Below are 22310 nucleotides of genomic sequence, written 5' to 3'. Positions count from 1 at the left end.
GTGTCTGGGTGATGCTGGGTTCCCAGAGCAGGGTGGATATTTAATAAATCTGTTCAATAAGAGCAGGAAGGAGCAAACTTGAATCAGAAAGCAGCCACTCAACTATGTGAGAACTTTTGAGAAAGTTTAGGGAATGGGGATGTAGAACCATCTCTTTTGCTTAATGAGGTTTAAAAAAACATTTTGTTTCGGAATCTTTCACTTTCTCATGTGAGATTTTTTTTCTTATTATTATTTGAATGTGAGAAAAAAAAAGTGTTCTGTGTGGATGTCTAGTAACCTCCCATGGGGTGAGTGGGATTTGATTGAATTTACAGAACACATATTTAAATCTTTGCCTGTAATCTGTATTATCTGTTTCTACCACTCTGCCTTCCCACCTACCAGGATTCTTTGCAGATAGCAAGGGCTACACTCCCGGGGTTGCCATGGAGAGAGACGCTCTGGGATCATGGACAACAAATAAGGACACGAGTGTTTCTCTTTTCCTCTGGGGAACTTCTTTGGGTCTGGAACATACGGCTCAGTTTCCTTTTGTAAAAAAGTGGAATTTTTCAATATTCAGATTCCTCTAGTGTCCTGAAGACTCTCTAAGGAGCGATTTTCAGGCAGCATGTGTAGGAAGCGCTGCTCGGCTGTGGCCTCGGGCTGTCTGGCTGTGATTTTGGAAGGAGCAGCCATAGCATTGAGCACTCAGGTGATTTCACTGCTAATAGAAAATCTCTCTCTGGGACCAGAATGGGAGGGGAAAAAAAAGTCACTTATATGTCAACCCACTCTTGTTGATGAATCAAGTTACTTCGTAGATCTATCAGCTTCTCACTGAAGGCCCTGAGAGATTTCAGCTGAATTTTCTTTCTTTCTTTCTTTCTTTCTTTTCTTTCTTTTTTTTTAGGTGGGGGAAGGAGCAGGGAGGATGAATGTAAGTACTTTAACTTATCTGAATGTTTCTTCCCTCTGAGCTGTAATGTGAGATCCCTTCTCAGAGGAATCAGAGGTGGAAGTGATAGTTCAGGTTTGATAGCTCATCGGTCCTGTGTGGTGGGAGCAGAGGGCAATAAGAAGAAATTGAGCTAGGCCGTGAGGAAACTGGAAAAAATCCATTCCAGATGTTCCTTACCACGTGCAAAGTCGTGGTTCAATTTCCAGAAAGTTGCTTTGTATGATTTTCTTGAAGAGGATGTTGAACGGTCTCTGTTCTCGTTTAGATATTAGGTGTCCCCCAAAAACCCGTGTGTGAGACAATGCAGGAGGGTTTAGAGGACAAATGATTGGGTTACAAGAGCCTTAACTCAATCAATGGATTAATCCCCTGATGGGATTCACTGAGTGGTAACTGAAGGCGGGTAGGGTGTGGCTGGAGGAGGTGGGTCACGGCCCTTGTACCTCTCCAGTACATACTTGGTATCAGTCAAGTGGAGTTTATTTCTGCTTCCTGATCATCACGTGAGCCACTTCCTTCCACTACACTCTTCCGCCATGTTGTTCTTCCTCACCTTGATCCCTGAGGAAGGGAGTTAGCTGCCTATGGATTGAGACCTCTGAAACTAGGAACACCCAAATGAATTTTTCCTCCTCTGCAATTTTTCTGGTTAGGTCTTTTAGTCACAGCAGTGAAAAAGCTGACTACAACAGTCCCTTTATTCAAATTATGCCCCCAAAGAACTTCCACTGGTGGGTGATGTGACACTGAGACCTGCATGACATTCTTCCTTTAAGAGGAAGGACGGTCCCCCACCATCCCATCCTATGATGTCAGTGAAGAAACCAAACTTGATGCAGAAGAGCTGAGAGACCCATTTCAATCAACTTAAGACTTGAATGTTGTCCCCCTTGCTGTCCTCCTGCCTCTGTGGCTGGGGTGGGAGGGCATGGAGGGTGGGTGACGAAGCCAGGCTGACCATTAATTGATGTGTCATTGAGTGATCTGGGACACACTGTTATAGTTGCAGAATGGATGCTCCTGCCTTCCCATAATTTCCAGAATGTTCTACCTGCATTGAACTCTTTGTCATTCTTGAACTATGACTTTTCCTTTGCTGTTTTTGTACCTTTGCACAATTCACACTATCTGGAATCCCCTCCCTCATCTCCTCTGAGGACTCCCACTCATTCATCCTTCTGAGCTGTCACCCTGCCAGGAAGACTTCACGAAGGCCTTGGCCACCTCATGGTACCTCTGTCAAGACCTGACATGGTTTTCCATCCTGAGAACCACCAACATCCAATAGCATCCCTCTCTCCAATTCCATGTGAGGACAGTGGCCCAGGCCCTTTTGTCTTCGTGGACTTGTGCCTCTACAATGTTTGACACTTCAATAGGTTCGCCTAATTAATTATTTGATCAATCAATCCCATCATTGTCAAAGTTGAGAAAATATTAAAGGCTTAAAATCTCCCCTAGAAACCATATGACTTTCTCTTGAGGGAGCTGCTCACTGAAATAAACCCTGAGCTCCTGCGTGTACTGGGGAGAACAGAGTGTGCCGGAATCGCTTCTAGGGATTGACAGCTGACATGCCCCAGGCCCTTTCCACCCACCACCTCCGACTGTCTTCACAACAGCAAATAGGTGTTGACATCCTCACTTTACATCCGAGGAACAGCCCACCAAAGGTGGGTGGGGGAGTACCAGGGATTGAACTCAGGGGCAGTCAACCACTGAGCCACATCCCCAGCCCTATTTTATATTTTATTTAGAGACGGGTGTCACTGAATTGCTTAGTACCTCACTTTTGCTGAGTCTGGCTTTGAACTTGGGATCCTCCTGCTTCCGCCTCCAGAGCTGCTGGGATGACAGGCGTGTGCCCCAAAGGTGAGCTCTTGATCTTGAGTCCTGTTGCCTTTTAATACATCTGCCGTAGCACATGTTCATTAATGACCGGGAGGAGAGAGAGAGAGAGAGAGAGAGAGAGAGAGAGAGAGAGAGAGAGAGAGAGAGAGAGAGAGATGGGAGAGTTGGGAAGGGATGGCCTGAACAGTTTTATTTTTTTTTTTTTCACTTCCAGGTTTAGAGCATAAGATTTCTAAATGGAGTTGGATCAAAAGTGCAGGTAATTTATTTATAAAGGTGCCCTGGGCTTCCTGGAACATGGAGATCTGCAGTGTCCATAGCAAAAGTGTCACACTGGAAGGCCAGGTACATACACACACACACACACACACACACACACACACACACACACACACACACACACGAGTCTATTCCCCAAAGTCCCCTAGTCCCCTGCTGGAGGCCATGTAATTCTCAAGCATGAAGAAGTCCTGTGTGGTGCCTGGAAGAGGCAGCACAGTAACTTCAAAACAGCTCCAGTCAGAGCCGGCACAGGCACCGGGGGCCAATTCTCTGCTCCTGCCCTGGGTTTGCTCAGAGATCTGGGCAGGAGTCTGGGGTGGGAGGGGAAAGGCTTCCAGCTGTTCTCCATCAGCCGTAGGCAATGGCCTGAGCCTGGGATTTGTCTGGGCTTTGCAACCCTGGACATTTTTGCTGCTTGCTGCAGACCAAAGAGCTGCCAGGAAGCCCCAGAAAATGCTTGAGAACAAAGAGGCAATAAACACACGCTGAAACCTTTTACCAACTGGCTCCGTCCCAAACCAAAATGAGAAATGAATTACTGGGGTAAACGTGTGTGTCTTAAGTTGCTGGGAAAGAAAACCCTGTTTTTGGTTGGGAATGTTCAGTTTGGACCACTCAAAGTTGTGGTCAAATGAATATAGCAAATTTAATCTCCAGTAATGGGTCCTCTGAAAAAAAAAAAATAGACCTGCTAGGCTGTGAAATCTTGGCAGGTCAAGTTTTTAAATACTAGCATTGCTGGTGGAGGGCAGGGGGCAAGTTCTTGGTCAACCTGAGAATGTGTGTTGTGATAGGAAGGTCAGGGTCATGGTTAGGAGCAGCAACTGCAGCAGCTTTTCGGACTCATCACATCTGTGTCCTTTATCAAGCATCGTTATGAACCAGGAGATGCGCTGAAAGCTTGCAGATTATTACCTACAGTTTTCAAAGCAACTCTGCTGGGTTGCTATTCTTGCCCCTGTTTTACTGAAGAAGAAAATGGTGTTCAAATTACATGAGTAACTCATTCAAGAACGCACTGCTCGAATTTGAATTCAAATCTCCCAGACTCTAAAATCCATGCCATTTTTGCTGCTCTTCTTTGTGTGCAAATATTTATTGTTACTAATGCAATGTCCCAGGCCTGAACACTATTCAGCAGTAGGATATGGGAAGAACAATATTTCCTCAGTGACTTTTTCATTTACATATATTTGGATTTGTTCTTATTAGTTACACATGATGGTAGAATGTATTTTGACACATTTTACATATATGGAGCATAGGTTCTCATTCTTCTGGTTGAACATGATGTAGAATTACATTGGTCACGTAATCATATTTGCACATAGGATAGTAATGCCCGATTCTTTCTACTATCTTTCCTATTCCCATTCAGTCTCCCTTCCATTCATTCCTCTTTGTCTAATCCAAAGTATTTCTGTTCTTCCCTACTCCTACCCCTTATTGTGAATTAGTATCTGCATATTCAAGAAAAGATTTGGCCTTTGGTTTTTTGGATTGGCTTATTTCACTTAGCATGATAGTCTCCAGTTCCATCCATTTAATGGCAAATGCCATAATTTCTTTTTTCTTTTTATGGATGATCAATATTCCATTGTGTATATATACAACAGTTTCTTTACCCATTCTTTTGTTGAAGGGCACCTAGGTTGGTTCCATAGTTTAGCTATTATGAGTTGAGCTGCTATAAACATTGATGTGGGCCATGTCACTGTAGTGCACTGATTTTAACTCCTGATATGCCAAGGAGTGGGATAACTGGGTCAAAAGTAGTTCCGTTCCATTCCAAGTTTTCTGAGGAATTTCTGTGCTGCTTTTCATAGCAATTGCCTCAATTTGCAGTCCCACCAGCACGAGTGTGTCTTTTCCCCCACATCCTCACCAGCATTTATTGTTAATGGAGATCTTCAGTTGATTGTGTTGTTACCCAAGCAGGGGATCCAAGAGCCAGGGGCTGAGTCCCATTTCTGGTTCTCAATCACTTTTTCTGTTCTTTCCTTTCTTTGGTAAAATAAGTATGATGCCATGTATCCCTATTTATTACGATTGGGTGAATTCATGCTCATAAATTGCCTCCGATATTTTAAACACAGGGTAGTCACATATTTTTTCTAATTATTGGATTAAAGTCAGGCCATATATACTTCATTCTTAATTGAACTGAAGTTTTTGGAGGCGTCTGGGGAGTGACCTTACTTGGGATACAGTGTAAACTTTAGGGATATTGTACTTCACAGCCTGAGGAGGTGATATGGCCATCTCACCACTTATAAAGCCCTTTGAGGCCTACTTTCACAAGGGAACTTGCTGTCAGAGAATCATTAGGATGTCTAGAGGTTGCAGGTCCCTGTCTTGGAGAAAACGGATCAACCAGGAAAAGCATCCAATGTAATATGGCTCTTTTGGTACCATAGGTGGTTCTGAACACCCAAGTCACACTTCTTAAAATAAAAGGATAAAACCCAGGTACTTTGCACAGATCTATCCTTTTGAGAACAATTCAAGCCAAACAACAAACAAATAACAATACTCACAGATCCTACTAAGACTTTTCTAATATGATCATTTAAGTGAGATAATGTTTAAGTGACTCTGTTAAATTGCTGATTATCTGCTCATTCTCTATGAGGATATATGTGTGTGTGTGTGTGTGTGTGTGTGTGTGTGTGTGTGTGTATGTATATATCATAGTAGACATGAACATTCACTATAATTCTTTTATTCATTTTTGTTGTTGTTTTTTTTGGGGGTGTTCTGGGGATCTGAGGACCCTCGACCACTGAGCCACATCCCCAGCTCTATTTTATTTAGAGACAAGGTCTCACTGAGTTGCTTAGCACCTTGCTTTTGCTGAACTTCTGCCTCAGCTTCTGGAGCCGCTGGGATTACAGGCATGCACCACTGTGCCTGGCAATTCTCTTATTCTTTCAATAAATATTTCTTGGCTCTCATATTCTGGGCACTTCAACACAGCAAGGTGCAAATCCATGGCAGATCCCTGGCCCCATCAAGTTTATGTTTGAGGGGGTTTGACTTCAAAACTGTAAATGTCATATTTAGCATGACGTCAACACTTCTGATGCTCTTGGCTGGAAAATTCACACCTTGGAAGTGGTGGCAAAGGCTGGGTTTGTTTTAATAAATTGGTTTTGTACTGTGAGTTCCACAGAATCGGGTGCTGAAGTCTGTTGTTATACTCCATGCACATATGTGTTCGAGAATTGTGGGCTCCTTTTTTTAAAACATTGAAACTATTGGTTTCTTCTTAATTAAGATTTTTTTTTTCTTTTTGCCTAGTGGAGCAAAAACTGTGCCTGTTTTGATGGGGCAGCAGAGCTCAGCATGCACGCGGGGGGTCCACTCCTCCTGCTGTGCTTCTCCCAGGTTTGTGCTGATTGAGTCTGAGCTGCAGTACTTAAGAGGGAGGGAACTGGGGGGAGGCTCACTGGGCACCCAAAGACCTCTCTCCCTTTGATGTTAGCTCCAGCACTTCTTGAAATCATAGCAACAAAGACTCTGCACAGCTTCTTTCTTCATTCTCACCTTTTCAAAGACTGGCTCATTTACATGCTTGCCAAATGTTGAGTGGATAAGGGAAAAGATCTCAAGACCAAGACTCACAATAATGAGTTTCTGATCTTGACTCTAAAAATAAATAGCTGGACTCTCCATCAGGGGATCAGAGTCTCTGAGCCTCTATATCCTTGTTTTTAAAACCAGAAGTTCATCTCTTAGGTCCCCTCAAATTCAGATCATTGCAGATGATCTTTTTTAGGAGTTCTTGGTAACAATAGATATCAATAGCATGTAACTTGCATTTTTCTTCTGCCTCATAGTGAACCCTATGGAAACCCCCAGATGGAATCAGTGGCTCCTGCAGAGTGCTGAGGGGCTGAAGGCTCTTTGTCAGGAAAAAGGAGAATTTTATTACTGCCATTATTATGACTATGGATCATTTTTGGGTCACTTAGAATATTCCAGGAAGTGTGCTGAGTGCTTTATTATGCTTATTACATTTCCCTTAATTCCTCAACAACACAATGATTGGGTCCTTTCATTTTTCTCATTTCATAAAAAAGCAAATCAAGGCTCAGAAAGTTTAGTTAACTCGACCAGGCTCTCAAGCTAACAAGGACAGAGACAGATCTGTCTGGTTTCACAATCTGTCGTTCAGGAAAGATAAAATGTCAAATAAGTGCTGCTAGACAGTGTCACTGCAGACCACCCGCCCCACAGGTCTGCAGGTGTGTGTATGTGTGTGTGTGTGCACACGTGCGCATGTGCATGCGTGCAGGGGTATGCAGGTGTTGCCATCTTGGAGCATCCCTGTCAACTCTGTAGTGAGAAGTTCTTTCCATTCCCAGGAGGACACCAGAGTCAGCAAAGATCCTGGGCTGAAACAAAGTCCTTTCCCGTTAGTCCTGCCTCTGCCAGGACTAGTAAGAGCAATTGACACTTTGCCCAAAGGAAGGAGAATAGGAAGGGCAACTCAGAGTCCTAACCAACCCAATTTTCCAGCACAGAGAGTCTCAGTGACTAGGGCCTGAGTAAGTGTATATATATATATATATATATATTTCTGTTCATGCTAACAAAGCTGTCGTTGATGGACACAGGGGCATTAAAGCCCAGAGCACATCCTGGCATGGGAAGACTCGTGAGATGATAACAGCTGGTGGCTGGTAATGCAGACCTGGGCTCTGTGTGGGGACACATGGGCTGATCCTCTTGGTCCACTCCCAGGTCTGCATTACCAGCCATGAGCCCCTCCTCCTGCAGACTCCTTGGCATGACTCACACACACAAAATTGCTTCTGCTGGTGAATAGCCTTCTCCTCACAATGGATTTGCTGTACTATTCCACAGGGAAGAAAAAAAAAAACACACCATAAACCAAAGAATTAATGTACGTGTCATAGTCTGGTGGCTGGAACACTTTGGTGAAGAGGACCCAATAAATTCAGGGAGGTGCTGTGTTTGTGTTCAGCGTGGGCCCAAGGCCGCACACACCCCACTTGCTGTTCACATCGAGTGCTGCTAGATAGACAGTGTTACTGCAGACCTTCTGACTAATTGAAAATGTACACTTTTTTTTTTTTGTACCAGGGATCGAACCCAGAAGTGCTTAATCATTAAACCACAGCCTTAGTCCTTTTGTATAGTTCATTTAGAGACAAGTTCTTGCTGAGTTGCTTAGGGCCGCACTAGGTTGCTGAGGCTGGCATTGAACTTGAGATCCTCCTGCCTCAGCCTCCTGAACCACTGGGATTATAGGTGTGCACCACCATGCACAGTGAAAAATATACACTTTTTACTTGGTTTTTCAAAGTGCTATAATTTAGTCCTGCTGCTGGGCATGTAGAGCAACTGCAGATCCTTCAGATTCTTTGTACCACTCACCCCTTTCTTTGCTGAGCTGGGTGCAGGCTGCAAACTACCTCTGTAAGCCTCTCTGAACCTCATTCACAGTCTGATTTGAAAGGACTCAAGATCTTCCTTCTCTTGTTATAGATGAGGATCCAGAAGCCCTGAGCACCTGGCCAAGGTCTCAGTGACCAAGATCAGGAATCAGTTATCATGTCCCTTGGTCTTGGGATCTTTTTACTTACCCATTCAACATTTGGCAAATTTTTAAATAAGCTGGTTCTTTGAGGAGCTGAGAGTTGGGAGACAAAAGCACTGCCCTTGAGGAGCCCACGGTCTTTGTTGTTGGGATTGCAAGAAGCACAGGAGCCAGAATCAAAGGGTTAGAGGTCCTTGGGTGCTTAGAGAGCGATTCTCCCCATGGCTCCCATCTTCCACTGAATGCAGCTCAAACCCAATGAGCACAAATCCTGGATTCACTAAAAAAAAAAAAAACAACCCCCCCCCCCCAAAAAAAAAAAACCTCAAAAACTATTGGAAAATAAGGACTGAAAGATGGAGGCCAAGAGACACACAGTGTCTTATCCTTCCTGAGAGCAGGGCTGAAGAGCGGCCTCAAGTGACAAAATGCAGGACTCAGAGCTGGCCCTTGCCCCCAACTCCAGCATGGCTTTGTATGAATCACACACCAGAGAACAAGGGACTGTTTCTCGGGAGTCATTTGTCAAGTTGACATCCCTGCCCGGAGTTATTTAGGGCTTTCCAAAGACACTTCTTTCCCTCCCTGTTGCTGCAGGAAGCACCTGCGCAGCTGTTGGGCTGTGGTTTTGCTCAATAGCACTTTGATATCCCCTGAGGCCATCAATTACACTTCTGTCCCTGCCCGGAGGACATGGGCTGAGGCAAAGATAGGGGAGCTTGGAGAGGATGATAAAGAAGAAGAGGATGGTGGATTTCTCTGGGATCTGAGGCCAGACATTGTCTGGAGAGGGGCTTCTTTTTGATTTCTGGCAAGGACAGCCTGAGTCCTTGGCCGGCTGGTACTGCCTCGTCACTAGAATGTTCCCATGAGACTAGGCCTCCCTCCTGGAGCAGAGCTGTGCTCCTTGCCCACTGCTTAGAGGAAAAGCAGACGCAGCAGATGAGTGCTGCTACTGGAGCAAATCTAGTCTTCGGATTCAGGTAAATGACTTAGGAGAGAGGGAACTTGGAAAGGGATCAGAAGGAAAACATCGAAATAATTAGAAGACTTGGCAAATGAACCTTTGAAAGCAGTTAGGGGAAATTAGAGTTGTTGAGTCTAGGGAAGGGAAGGGTAAACGAAGAACCAGCTTTGATTACAGGGAGAATAATTGTGCGGAAATTAGTGGTCATTTCTATTGAAAATATGTGGGTTGGAGATGCTTTACATGGCTGCCTAAGGCTTTTGCTCAGAGAGTGTGGGCCTGACGGGGACACTGCCTTGTTCTTATTCATTAGGTGGTGGGTCTCCTTCCTTAGAGATTTGCATGAATGAAAATTACATCCTCCCAGCTGGGATGGCTTAGGGAAAATCTTAATGGCACATGGGCATCTCCTCTTTGTTTCACCCACTCCAACCATGCCAGCTTGATTCTTGCTTTGGAAGCTTCTCAACTGGTATTTGGACATTCCATCTCTGCTCCCTGGATCCACTCTGCATAAAGGTCCCACTCATCTCCCTTAAGTTCACTGTGGGCTATTGTAATGTCTGCTCAAAAATCATGGGTGCCTCTGGTAGCTTACTGTGTCTATAACAAATACCTGAGGTGATCAACCTAGAAAGAGGCCAGTGCCTTAAGGACCTCCCCCCAGGCCCCACCTCATAAATGTTCTACTGCCTTCCAATAGTAAGTACCACCCTGGGGAACCAAGCCTTCAGCACAGAGTCTTTTGGGAGACACTTGAGATTCAAATTATAGCAGTGCCTACTCATTCATTTGCTCAACAAAATTTGAGCACCTATTATATACATGCCACTATTCTAAGCCTTGTGCAAACATGGTACCAGGGACAGTAGGGCCTGAAGGAGTTCACTCAGTCTTCAGCCCCCATCATCGGGTTTTAATATGACTCTGTGATCTCATGACCACCACAAGACCTTCTTTCTCCTCTATCAACCTAGTTCATTCACCCTGCTCTAAATGCTCTAAGCATTCTGGGCCTTTCTTCTTTCCAGGCCTCTGCCTAGAATATCCTTACCCAGAGCTTATCTATCTTTTAAGGCCAATACCAGTCTCCTCTCCTCCAGGAGGATTTCAGTGACCTATTGGGGTTTAGAAGTCTCTAGCATTTCAGCCCCACAGTGCTCCTTATTGGCACTAAGATGTTTCCTGAGAAGAGAAAGCACACAGGACAGCTTCTGTGCCTTCTCTCGGTACTAAGGACAAGCCTGGAAGGGGTTGTGACCTGCTGGCCTTCTTTCCCTATCCAGAGCTCTGCTGCCCGTGGTCAGAGGACAGCTCAGTTGTCCCTGGGGCTGCCATCATTCATCAAAGGTAGGGGCTATTAAGGGAGCAGAGATGGAATGTGCAAATGCCAGTCCAGAACTTAAAGGATTGGAGGACCATTTATAAAACTATCTTGTTTTGTAGATGTGGAAACCAAGGTCCAGAAAAATCGATTTTTTCCATAGCCCCAGGTAAGGAGGTAGCAGAGTCAAATCTGTTTTCTTTGTCTGCTATGCTATCCTGTCTCTACCTAGTCCAGCAATCGGAATCCTCAAGGAACTAACATTTCAAAACACAAAAGGATAAACAGGAGTTGTATTCATTTTCTATTGTAGCTATAACGAACAACCACAAATGTACTGGTTTAAACAACAGAAATTATTATCTTGTGGTTTATAGGTCAGCAGTCCAACATGGGTCTTGCCAGGCAAAAATCAATGTGTTAACAGGGTGCGATTCTCTCTGAAGACTCCAGGAGAGTGACATTTTCCTGACTTTTCTAGATTCCAGGGGCTGCTGCATTCCTTGGCTTGTGGCCCTGTGTTCCCATCTTCAAAGCCAGGTGGAGTCCTTTTCACCTAGTATCACCCTGACTGGCCTCCTCATCTGCCTCCTTCTACTTTTTAGGACCCTTATGTTTTCATTGGGCCCACCTGGGGAATCCATTTAAGTCATCTTGATCACATCCTTAATTTCCCTCTGCCATGTAACATAACATATTCAGAGGTCCCAGGGATTAGGATGTGAACATTTTTTAGGGACACCATTGTTCTTCCTACCACAGCAAAGAAACAAAATGAGAATCCCTCTCACTATTTCTCTTCATTCCCTGTGACCTGGAAAACTCACTCTGAAGATTTTCTAGACCTCTGTTTTCAACCTCATCCTTCTCTTAAGAGCTGTGATCTGGTGAATTTGGCCAAGACTCAAAGGAAAGGGACGAAAATGCCAAAATATACAGAAAAGGAGGCTCACAACGGTTGGGATGAAAACCAAAGGGAGACACATCATGTTCCTGAGGATTTGGGCTTTATCTGAACACAGGGAGTTAGTATGTGAGACATCTAGAAGGAACCCAATGTGAAGGCCTGCTGGTCATTAAAACCATTAATAAGAGGGAAAAAGGAGGGAAAACATCCTGGCCAATTTAAGGAGGGAAATCAATCAATTCCACAGACTCATGATCTCATCGAATCCAAGGGACCTTCTGAGATTCCCTATAGAGCCACACCGAGTGCAAGATCCCCAGAGCACCTTTCGCCACTCGTCAGGACCCTTTCTTATAAAGCTCTGACTAGGGGGGAGGAAATTATCTAGATTCCCTTGGATCCTTTCTAATTCTTTTGAGTCTATGATACTCTGTGAACTCCAGATTTTATTTCTAGTTATTTTGTTGGTATTGGTGGTAATATCAGGCCAACTCTCGCTTTTCATCTTTTCCCTACCAAGATGGTGGCATGCTCACTGTTATTCAATCTTGGTGGGCAGGCTCTGAGCTCCCTAGACCACATGGAGTATTTAACCCTCACTTGGGATCCTGGGAAAGGGAGCAAGACCCAAGGAAGGAGTCATCTTTCTGTAGCACTGGGACCTTCGAGAGCTCTTTTTTCCTTAGTGCTATGGTGGCCATTGTTGAATATGCCGACTGCCGCTTTCCTACTCTTCCTGGTAACAGACCCTGTTCCCTGGCCACAGAGAGGGACATGTGACTCAGGAGGTCGATGACATAGCTCACATGCTTAGTCAGAGTTAATGGGCCAATCAGCATCATTCTTCTAACCCCTGGTGTGTGGTGTGGGGACTCCTCTCTGCTCAGTTCATAAGCTATGGAGAGAGAGGCTTCATTGGAGGCCGTAGCCTCACCTCACAGAGGAGCAGGTTTGCAAAATGGCAGCAGGTAGAAGCAAAAAGAAGAGTGTGAGAGAGTCTTAAGAGTTTCTTAAGGTCCCTCCATCTACCAACTTATTTTTTTTGCAGGGTTGATGGGGCGGTGGGGGGGGGTGCGCTGGGGGAAGTTTGGTTACATGAACAAATAAGTTGCTCTTTTAGGCTTAACATTGGTTCAAGATCTGTTTATTCCACTGGGAACTCGTGGTTCCTGAATAATTTAGGACCTTTTGTTCTTGATTTTTTTTTTTATTTTCTAGAGAGTTTGAAAAATAAACTGAAGATCAGAAACAATTGGTCTTGGAGTTCAACCTGACCATGATGGTTTATGGAGGAATCAGCAGATGGAGAAAGTGGGAAATGACCCAGGTGAGAAATCACAAAGGTTTCAGCACATGGGGTCTGGCAGGGAAATCCAGGGTCCTGTTAGCTTAGCTCCTTTTTGGACCACATCTTACTTAAAATAAATCATGGCCCATACTTACGAGTTTTAGGCCAACTTTGGAATCCTCAAGTAAGTGCCTTTCAGGTATAAATCAGAGGTTTAGAGAGTACTCAGTCAATTGGCTGGTAAACCCAATGCTCTGGCAGCCGAGAGGAAAGAAAGAAAACTAGGGAAGAGGATGAAATTTAGAAAAGTGAAAGGAGAGAGAGAGAGAGAGAGAGAGAGAGAGAGAGAGAGAGAGAGAGAGAGAGAGAGGATGACCCCATTATCAAAATAGTGAATAAATTTCGCCTCTGTGCAAGGCTGTGCTGGTTTCGACTTGTTGTGCCAAAACATCAAGTAGAAACCTTATTTGTGATGACAGCGCTAAGAGTTAGGTGTGTCTGGAGTAAGAAAAATGCACACCCAGGCATGACTGGCAGAAAAGTCAATGGGCAATTACTCACGAAGGCTGTTGAGGAACAAACAAGAATGAATGGGCCCACATCTAAACTAGAAGTTAAGCTAAAACATATGGAGGAAACCCACCTCCCCTTTTTTAAAAAATATTCACTTAAAGGCTGGAACAGTCTACACAAAGAGGCCATGCATCTCCCTTAGAGGAAGATGTTGAGAACAGTTTAGACTGCCTCGTGGCTGCTTCACCAAGCTTGATCCTATGCCTCTGCCCATCACATCTGCTTTTCAGTAAAGCTGTGGGGGAGGCAAGTTGTCCCCTTGGACCTTTAAACACAATCTGTCTACGGGTTTTGCATTTTTTTTTTCCTAGCAGAGTGAGATTTTCATGTTTGTTTTGCAAAGAAAAGGTTTAGTAGGTTTCTTTTCTTTCTTTCTCTTTTTCTTTTGCAATAAACTATTGAACAAGATGTACATAATTTCACCCCAGGTTTTAACCGCTCCCAGATTTGGATGCTGTGTGTCTTGACGTAGCCTTTAGCGAGTTAGGATGGATCTGAAAGGTCAGAATGTGCCTGAACTTTTGACTCTTCCCTTCAGCTCACTCACTGTTGTGTCTGCATTGTTTTAATCTTAAAAATGGAAAACCAGCAGCAATTCTTTCACCATATCTTGTGCAGAGAGACTTTTCCCCTCTTTATAGACCATGCCACCATCCAAAAGCTTGAAAAACACCCCAGGAAACCATCACGTCATTTGACAGGACTAATCGCCACACACAACTTGCATTTCCTTCCTGGACGTCATGGGCCACAGTGCCGTAGTTCCCACGTTATTTCTGTCGTTGTCCCCAGAACTGTAACTCTTGATCCTGAGCCTGGGCAGGACAGCTTGTCTCAGCATGAACTCTTATGTAAGTGTCTGTGGGAAAAACTGGCAATCGACAAATATTTTTTCCAGCTCTGATTTTCTCTGCAGCCTTGAAAAAATATTTCTCTGAGGCCGCTGCTGCTGTAGTCCTGCAACAGGATGGCAGATTCCCAGCTTAGAAATGTCTTGTGCTGCATTTCTAGGCTCTAAAATCAGAACGAAGAGAACTAAACTAAACTAAACAAAGATGCTGAAGTATGGAGAGCCGGGACACGTAGTTGGGTTTCTCTACAGGGGCTTTGTGGCAGTGTTTCAAAAAACTGGCCCACACATCCTTGCTGTGGGTAACCACTGCAAAATGACATGGTCACTGCAGGGCGGTGGATGGGAGAATCAGCAGAGGGTAGGCACTAACCTGGGAATGGAGAAGCGATTTCATGGGTACCAGCACCAAAATCAGACTCACTGTGTGAAGAGAGTGCATTCCTATATGCAAGTGCACTGGGACCATATATTTATAGACTCCATTTCTCCTTGGGCCACTCCGTGTCAGAAGCTGAAAGGAGGAGTACAGTACAACAGTAGCCTGAAAACATTCTCCTCTAACTCCTGTGACTGAATCTAGTAGAAAAGCCACCATAGTTCCTTCCACCCGAGCAGACAGTTCCTGTGGGTGTCTTGTAGGGATGTTCAGACAGACAGGACAGCCTCCTGGTTCACTGGGAGGAGGTAGGGGAGGGGTGGGAGAAACTCCTTGGAGCTAAAACCCTTCCTCCCATGGCAGTGGCCTGGGAAAGCTGCCTGGCAGCCATTGCTTTTCTGAAGTAGCTATCATCCCCCCACTGCAGGGATGGGTTCTCAGTTTCCCTGCAATGGCTGCTGTTCTGGGGCCACTGCCTGTGCTGAAGGCTAAGCTGATTCCTCTGTACCTCTGAGTAATTTAAATCATCTCCCAACAAATTACCCAGTGAGTTCCTTATTAGGGGAGGAGGGATTATAGGAATGGCAGACACATCCAGAGTCCTCTTAGTCTTCCATGAGTCCACCAAGACCCTTGAAAGAGGACTTATTGCCTATAGCTTGGCAATGATGCTACACGTCTAGGAAGTCACCACTCTGCTCAGTGTGCAAGGCTGGATCTGTGGCTGTATTAATCCCACTTCTCTTGTCATTGTCTCCATAACATGGAACTAGGAAAGAACCACCTAGAAAGGAAGTAGTTGTCTAAGTTCAGTTGGCTAATCATTTGGTCATGCGTAGCTAGGATTGGCTTTATAATTTGTGGAAATGTGCTAGTCAGATATCCATTACTATAACAAATTTTGGCTTACAGTTGGGGCTTTCAGTGCATGATTGGTTGGCCCCAACGATATGAGACTGTCAAGAAGCAGAACATCATGGCAGGCAGCTCGTGGTGGAACAAGATGCTCTTCTCCTGGTAGTTGGCAAAAGGCAGAGAGGAAAAGCCCAGTGTTCCACACAGTTTCCTTCAAGAGCATGCTCCTAGTGTCCTAAGACTTTTTTTTTCTTTCATTTTTTTTAAAGAGAGAGTGAGAGAGGAGAGAGAGAGAGAGAGAGAGAGAGAGAGAGAGAGAGAGAGAGAGAGAGAGAGAGAGAATTTTTTAATATTTATTTTTTAGTTCTCGGTGGACACATTTTTGTTGGTATGTGGTGCTGAGGATCGAACCCGGGGCGCACGCATGCCAGGCGAGCGCGCTACCTCTTGAGCCACATCCCCAGCCCCTAAGACTTTTTTTTTTATAGTCCCCCACTCCCTAAAGACTTCACCAACTCCCAATAGTGCCACAGGCTGGGGACCAAGACTTTACCCACTTATCCAAACCATAGCAGAGGCGCAGTACAAAATAGAAATGAGGGATCTGTTGTTGAAAAATTATCAAGATTTTCAAAATTGGAATAGCTGAGCTTTAAACCCGTACAGAACCCCTGCAACAGCACAGATCATGTGTTCATGAACCCCCCGACTGTAGTTTTTATTTGAAGTCTAGTTTTCAGAGTGGAGTGGCCAGAAAAGGTAATACTTTAAGAATTGTTCAAGAAAGCCAGAAAAGAGTCTGCCAGCTGGCCTCCAGCAGGGCATTCTTGTGAACAAGTAGTGCCTTGTGGGTCACTATGAATAACGGGCTCTCATCCAGTGACTTTCCATAGGTAAATCATTTCATATACTTGCTTGCATATCAATGATTTATATCTATTAAATCATTCATCCTCACAATGAACATATAAAGTAGGCACTGTTACCTCCTCCTGCTTTATAAGAGAGTAAACTGAGGCACAAACAAGCTCAAGGAAATATTGATTTAGTTCTTCATGTTCTGATAATCTCTTTCAAATGTACTCGGTGCTTGCTAGATGTTGAGGGACTGAATCATGTTAAATTTACAAATAATTGATTTGGGGGCTATAAGAAATTTATTTCGGTATCATGATGAGCTGTACCATTCCAGTAACTGAAGTATTTATTTCCAATAATCCAGGAGCACCTCTTTGGGTATTGAGGTACCTGGAGAGAGCAAAATCAGGATCGGGAGGTTGTGCAGTGAGCATAGAATCAAAACAAAGCTAATTACAAAATCTCAGGGGAGATGCCGACTAGACTAATGCAAATTTGGGAAATCATTCTTGTGTTTCCTGGTTGTCTTCCTGGGACAGGAGCGACCTGCTGCTGAACGCAGGGCCTCTCTCTGAAGAGGCCACCTCACCACCTCACGCCAGACCATCAGGGAGGTGGTCTCTTCCCCTCCATTACTACATCATGGTCTGAGATTGTTTTAGTCAGCTTTTTTTGCTGCTGCAACTAAAAGACCCAACCAGAACAATTGTAGTGGAGGAAAAGTTTATTGAGGGCTCACAGTTTCAGAGGTCTTAGTCCATAGAAGGCCAGCTCCATTCCTCGGGGTCGAGGTGAGGCTGAACACTATGGCAGAAGAGTGTGGTGGAGGGAAGCAGCTCACATGGTGATCAGAAAGCAGAGTGAGATTCCACTGGCTGGAAACAAATATATACCCCAAGCCACGACCCGATTCCCACCTCCTCCAGCCACACCCCACCACTTCAGTTACCACTCTGTTAATCCCTATCAGGGGATTAAGTCACGGATTGGGATAAGAGTCTCATAACACAATCATTTCGCCTCTGAGCCTTCTTGCATTGTCTTATACGTGAATTTTGGGGGACACCACAACTAAACCATACAGGGATAGAATCCCAAACATCTTGATCCTAGCAATGTTTTATCTACAAATGAACCTTGAGGATGCCCCATCCACGGGCCTTTTGATTTCTACTGGGTTTTACCCGAGAGCACACTGAATCCAGGCCACTATATAGTCCCTCAGCCCAGCATCTAAGTAGCTCTAAAGAGGAGTAGAAAGTTAACACCTTAGAATGAGATTACATTGGTTCCATCGTGAATTTAGGATAAAGATGCCAGGTTAGCCCCTTGGAGATAAATTAACTGCTTACCTTTGAAAAAAATAATGAAACTTTGATTGGTTTCAAGTGGGGTTGAGAATATCAGCATAAAGTGAATGACCTTGGCATCTTCAAGGAATTTTTGTTTCGTTTTATTGTTTAATTTGTAATCCTCCTCTTGAAAGATACCTTCTTCCTACAGACAGGTGTTTTTTTTTTTTTTTGGATGTTTCTTTTTTTTTTCTTTTTTTTATTTTTTTATTGGTTGTTCACAACATTACAAAGCTCTTGACATATCATATTTCATACATTAGATTGAAGTGGGTTATGAACTCCCAATTTTACCCCAAATGCAGATTGCAGAATCACGTTGGTTATACATCCACAATTTTACATAATGCCCAATTAGTAATTGTTGTATTCTGCTACCTTTCCTATCCCCTACTATCCCCCCTCCCCTCCCCTCCCATCTTCTCTCTCTACCCCATCTACTGTAATTCATTACTCTCCTTGTTTATTTTCCCATTCCCCTCACAACCTCTTATATGTAATTTTGTATAGCAATGAGGGTCTCCCTTCATTTCCATGCAATTTCCCTTTTCTCTCCCTTTCCCTCCCATCTCATGACTCTGTTAAATGTTAGTCTTTTCTTCTTGCTCTTCCTCCTTGCTCTGTTCATAGTTGCTCTCATTATATCAAAGAAGACATTTCTCAGAGGAGGATATACAATCAATCAACAAGTACATGAAAAAATGCTCACCATCTCTAGCAGTCAGAGAAATGCAAATCAAAACCACCCTAAGATACCATCTCACTCCAGTAAGATTGGCAGCAATTATGAAGTCAAACAACAACAAGTGCTGGCGAGGATGTGGAGAAAAGGATACTCTTGTACATTGCTGGTGGGACTGCAAATTGGTACGACCAATTTGGAAAGCAGTTTGGAGATTCCTGGGAAAGCTGGGAATGGAACCACCACTTGACCCTGCTATTGCCCTTCTCGGACTATTCCCTGAAGACCTTAAAAGAGCATGCTACAGGGATGCTGCCATATCGATGTTCATAGCAGCACAATTCACAATAGCTAGACTGTGGAACCAACCCAGATGCCCTTCAATAGATGAATGGATAAAAAAAATGTGGCATCTATACACAATGGAGTACTATGCAGCAATAAAAAATGACAAAATCATAGAATTTGCAGGGAAATGGATGGCACTAGAGCAGATTATGCTTAGTGAAGCTAGTCAATCCCTAAAAAACAGACAGGTGTTTTGTAAAATCATTTTCTGAAGAGAAACTGCTGGAAGTGATTTTAAAGGGCCTTTTTGGGGGACCATCTTGAAGAGTAGCACAATAAAAGGATGATGGTGAGGATGGTGAGGATGATGATAATGGTGATAGTGATGATCAGGGTGAGGATGGTGATGATAATGAAAGGAGCTAGCATAAATAAGTTTTACTATATAGGCATCAGCATTGTGGATTAAAATACTATCTTTTATCAACCCTATAAGGTTATTCTCAGTTTGATGAGAGAAATAGATTTTCAATCTGTAATGTCTGTTAGAGGTAAAAGTGATGAGTTTTAAAGTCTGATCTTCAAGCATTGAGAAGGGATGGTTCTGCATGGCTAGACATGGGCTGGATGCAGGTGAGGCAAAGGCAGGTGAACCAGGGGCCACAAGGAGCCAACGAAGAGGGTCCTCAAAGAACCAGGGCAGAGGTGTTTAGGATGAGGCATACATGGATAGAGCTTTCCAAAGATCCTTTACTGAGAAGGGATTGGATAGAGCACCTGAATCATTTCTCTATTTATTTGCAAATATTAATTATAACTTATTATATATATATATATATATTGTGTTGTGTGTATATATATATATATTTTTTTTTTTTTTCAGATTAACTGTAGGTTGGTCACATACATTCCCTGGTGTGGAGTTTGCCCACCTACCTCAATCTTTTGTTGCTCCATTGTAAACATTGTTACTAGAACCTCCTCAGATAGAGCAGGAGTCAGATGGTTTCCTCCTCCCTGGGAGGTGGTTTAATCATTTTCATTTGTAAAAGAAGAAACAGTGGCTCAGAGGTACTCATTAATTTTTACAGCTAGATAATGCACAGGTGCAGAGTCCAGATCTGGGGCTCAGATCTTTCTGGCTCATTCCCTGGGGCATCCCCCATGGGCAGTACAGGCCAATAGCAACTCTCAGTCGCAGGGATTCCATTGAGCTCGTCCATGTTTTCATTTTCAGTGGGCTTCCCTTTGCCCTGCCATACACAGCTGCCCCCAAGGGTGCAATAATCTCAACTACCCTGTCTCATTTAGCTTATTGCTCTGCACTGCTAATGGAAAGTAATGGAAAAAAAAAAACAAGATTATGGCTTGTGATTTCCTTACCTACTTCTTATGTTCAAATCAAAAGCAAAGTCAAGACACAATAATAGTAATGATAACAATGATCATTTATAGTTGTGGCAGGAAATCAAAGAGTGCTATAGCATCTATTCTGGGCCAGGTACTGTTGTAAGCATGTTTATTAGTTCAATTTGTCCCATATCTTCATAAAACAAAGGATGAAGTGTGTAAGGAAGAGGATACTGGGGTTTTCGTTTCCCTTGACCCAGTCTTTAAACTTCTCCAAATGAATTTTAGCAAGGCTTGACCTAAATAGAATCTGATTCTTACTTGTGGCTCCAAAAATATTTCTACTCTAAAGCCTGAAATTTTGGCAAAGGGAGGTGCCAGACAAGAAGCAAGAGTCTGAGGCCCACCCTGGATCCCCCAGGCCAGGGGGGATCTGTTGCTCAGAATCTGTGGCTCCTTCCCTCCTTCCTCTTCCCTTGCTTTCACACAAATCTTTCTTTTTCAGGGTGAAGAGCGCTTGCTAATTACTTTGTGTGACAACATCTCCTTTTCTCTTGCTCTCAAGGGTGAAGACCCCCACTCTTTGGACCCTCCTACATGTTCCTGCATCCTGGGAGGGTGGAGGCCGCTCTGCCTCCTTGTGCCAGCAGAACAGCTCAATGAGAGACACATGTGTGCAGAGAAGGGGGGAATTTGGCTTCTAGGGTCCACCGCACACTCAAAACCAAGGCTGCTGCAGTAACTCCCTTCATAAATCTTGACTTTTAACTACAAATTATTTAGACTATCTGGTTTCACTTCCTTCTCTTCTCCCGTCAGATTCAAAGAATCTTAGACTTAAGAGAAACATTGAGTCTGAATTAAACTCCATTATAAACTTGATCCTGGTGACGTCTCTTGTTTCACAGGGGAAGCTGGGCAGTAGGCAGAAGTGGGGGCAGGGGGACTTCAAGGCAGGGGCCAGAAGATATTTACAGACAAAAGCCATTTGCAAAGCAATGGAGTATGGAAGATGGAAAGGTCCAAATCGGGGAGGGCATGAAGAGGCCAACCTACTTCACTGTGATATTATCAACCTTAATCATTGTCTTGGGATGGTATACCTAACACAAGTTCTAAACAGGAAATAAATCATATTTCAGGGGTTCCAGTAAGGACATAATGACAGCTTTGGAGCAGAGTTGCCGCCACTTTCTGCCATTCAGCCTCTGCCCCTTCCCTGGGCCTTAGCCTGGGTCTAGGCTGCCCTTGGATCCCTACAGGGGGCCTTCCACCCAGTTCAAGTACCTGCTTGCAGCCTTCTCCTGGCCCAGCACACAAACAAACTTTGAGGGAGAAAGGAAAACACTGTCTTCTAGCGTCCTGAGGCAGGCCTGAGGCAGGCCTGAGGCAGGGATTTCCCAGAATTTGTTATGACTGACACCCTGTTCTCCCCACCAGGTTGATAGGAGCCAGGAACAAGGTCGAAAAGCCATGAGTCAGGCCTGGAGAATTTCAGTTTCAACACCCTCTCTGCAAGAGGCTGTTTAATCATACCTGTTACCTTCAAGGAGAAGGTCACTGACTCTGTAGTAAATGATTATATGCTGGCTGCTTCGTTTAGTGTTCCGACGTCTAGTCCCTTTATATTTTTTGGCTTGTTTTTTTTGGGGGGGGAAATCATGATACGCTTCATTTTGTTTTACGGGATAGGAACCAGTCACTGGCCAGTTGGTTAGCTGGTTCCATGTGATGGAGTGCATGCAAACAACTCTGTGGAGGATTGAAGGACAGGGCTGTAGTTCAAATTCTGTAGTTCAAATTCTGGGATAGGTTGTCTCACCCAAGTCAAGGGCTCACTGAATACTGCAAACCAGTTGAATAATCACTGAGGTCTAAGCAAGGAAGGAAGGAAGGACATAGGTACCAGGCTTCTAGAAAGAACATCCATTTATGCCACATGGTAACTGCACTCAGGGTCTCTAACTCCCAACTTCTGCCGTCAGCCCTCAGACC

General features: G+C 44.1%; 1 long non-coding RNA gene across 2 annotated transcripts; it reads left to right on the top strand.

Annotated features, from left to right (window-relative positions):
- Positions 1–459: 459 nt before the first annotated feature.
- On the top strand, positions 460–21197 carry LOC120888444 (uncharacterized). Of its 2 annotated transcripts, XR_013423348.1 has the most exons (5): positions 460–697; positions 2701–2815; positions 3009–3053; positions 13059–13167; positions 20881–21197. It is a non-coding gene; the product is annotated as an uncharacterized LOC120888444 (long non-coding RNA). The 2 variants fall into 2 exon arrangements; XR_013423349.1 differs by lacking the exons at positions 460–697; positions 2701–2815; positions 3009–3053 and adding an exon at positions 8961–9625.
- Positions 21198–22310: the final 1113 nt, after the last annotated feature.

The sequence above is a fragment of the Ictidomys tridecemlineatus genome, chromosome 6 (genome assembly GCF_052094955.1).
Source record: "Ictidomys tridecemlineatus isolate mIctTri1 chromosome 6, mIctTri1.hap1, whole genome shotgun sequence".
Classification (NCBI taxonomy): domain Eukaryota; kingdom Metazoa; phylum Chordata; class Mammalia; order Rodentia; family Sciuridae; genus Ictidomys; species Ictidomys tridecemlineatus.
The sequence above is the reverse complement of the archived record's forward strand: the minus strand, read 5'-3'. Positions and strand labels throughout refer to the sequence as shown.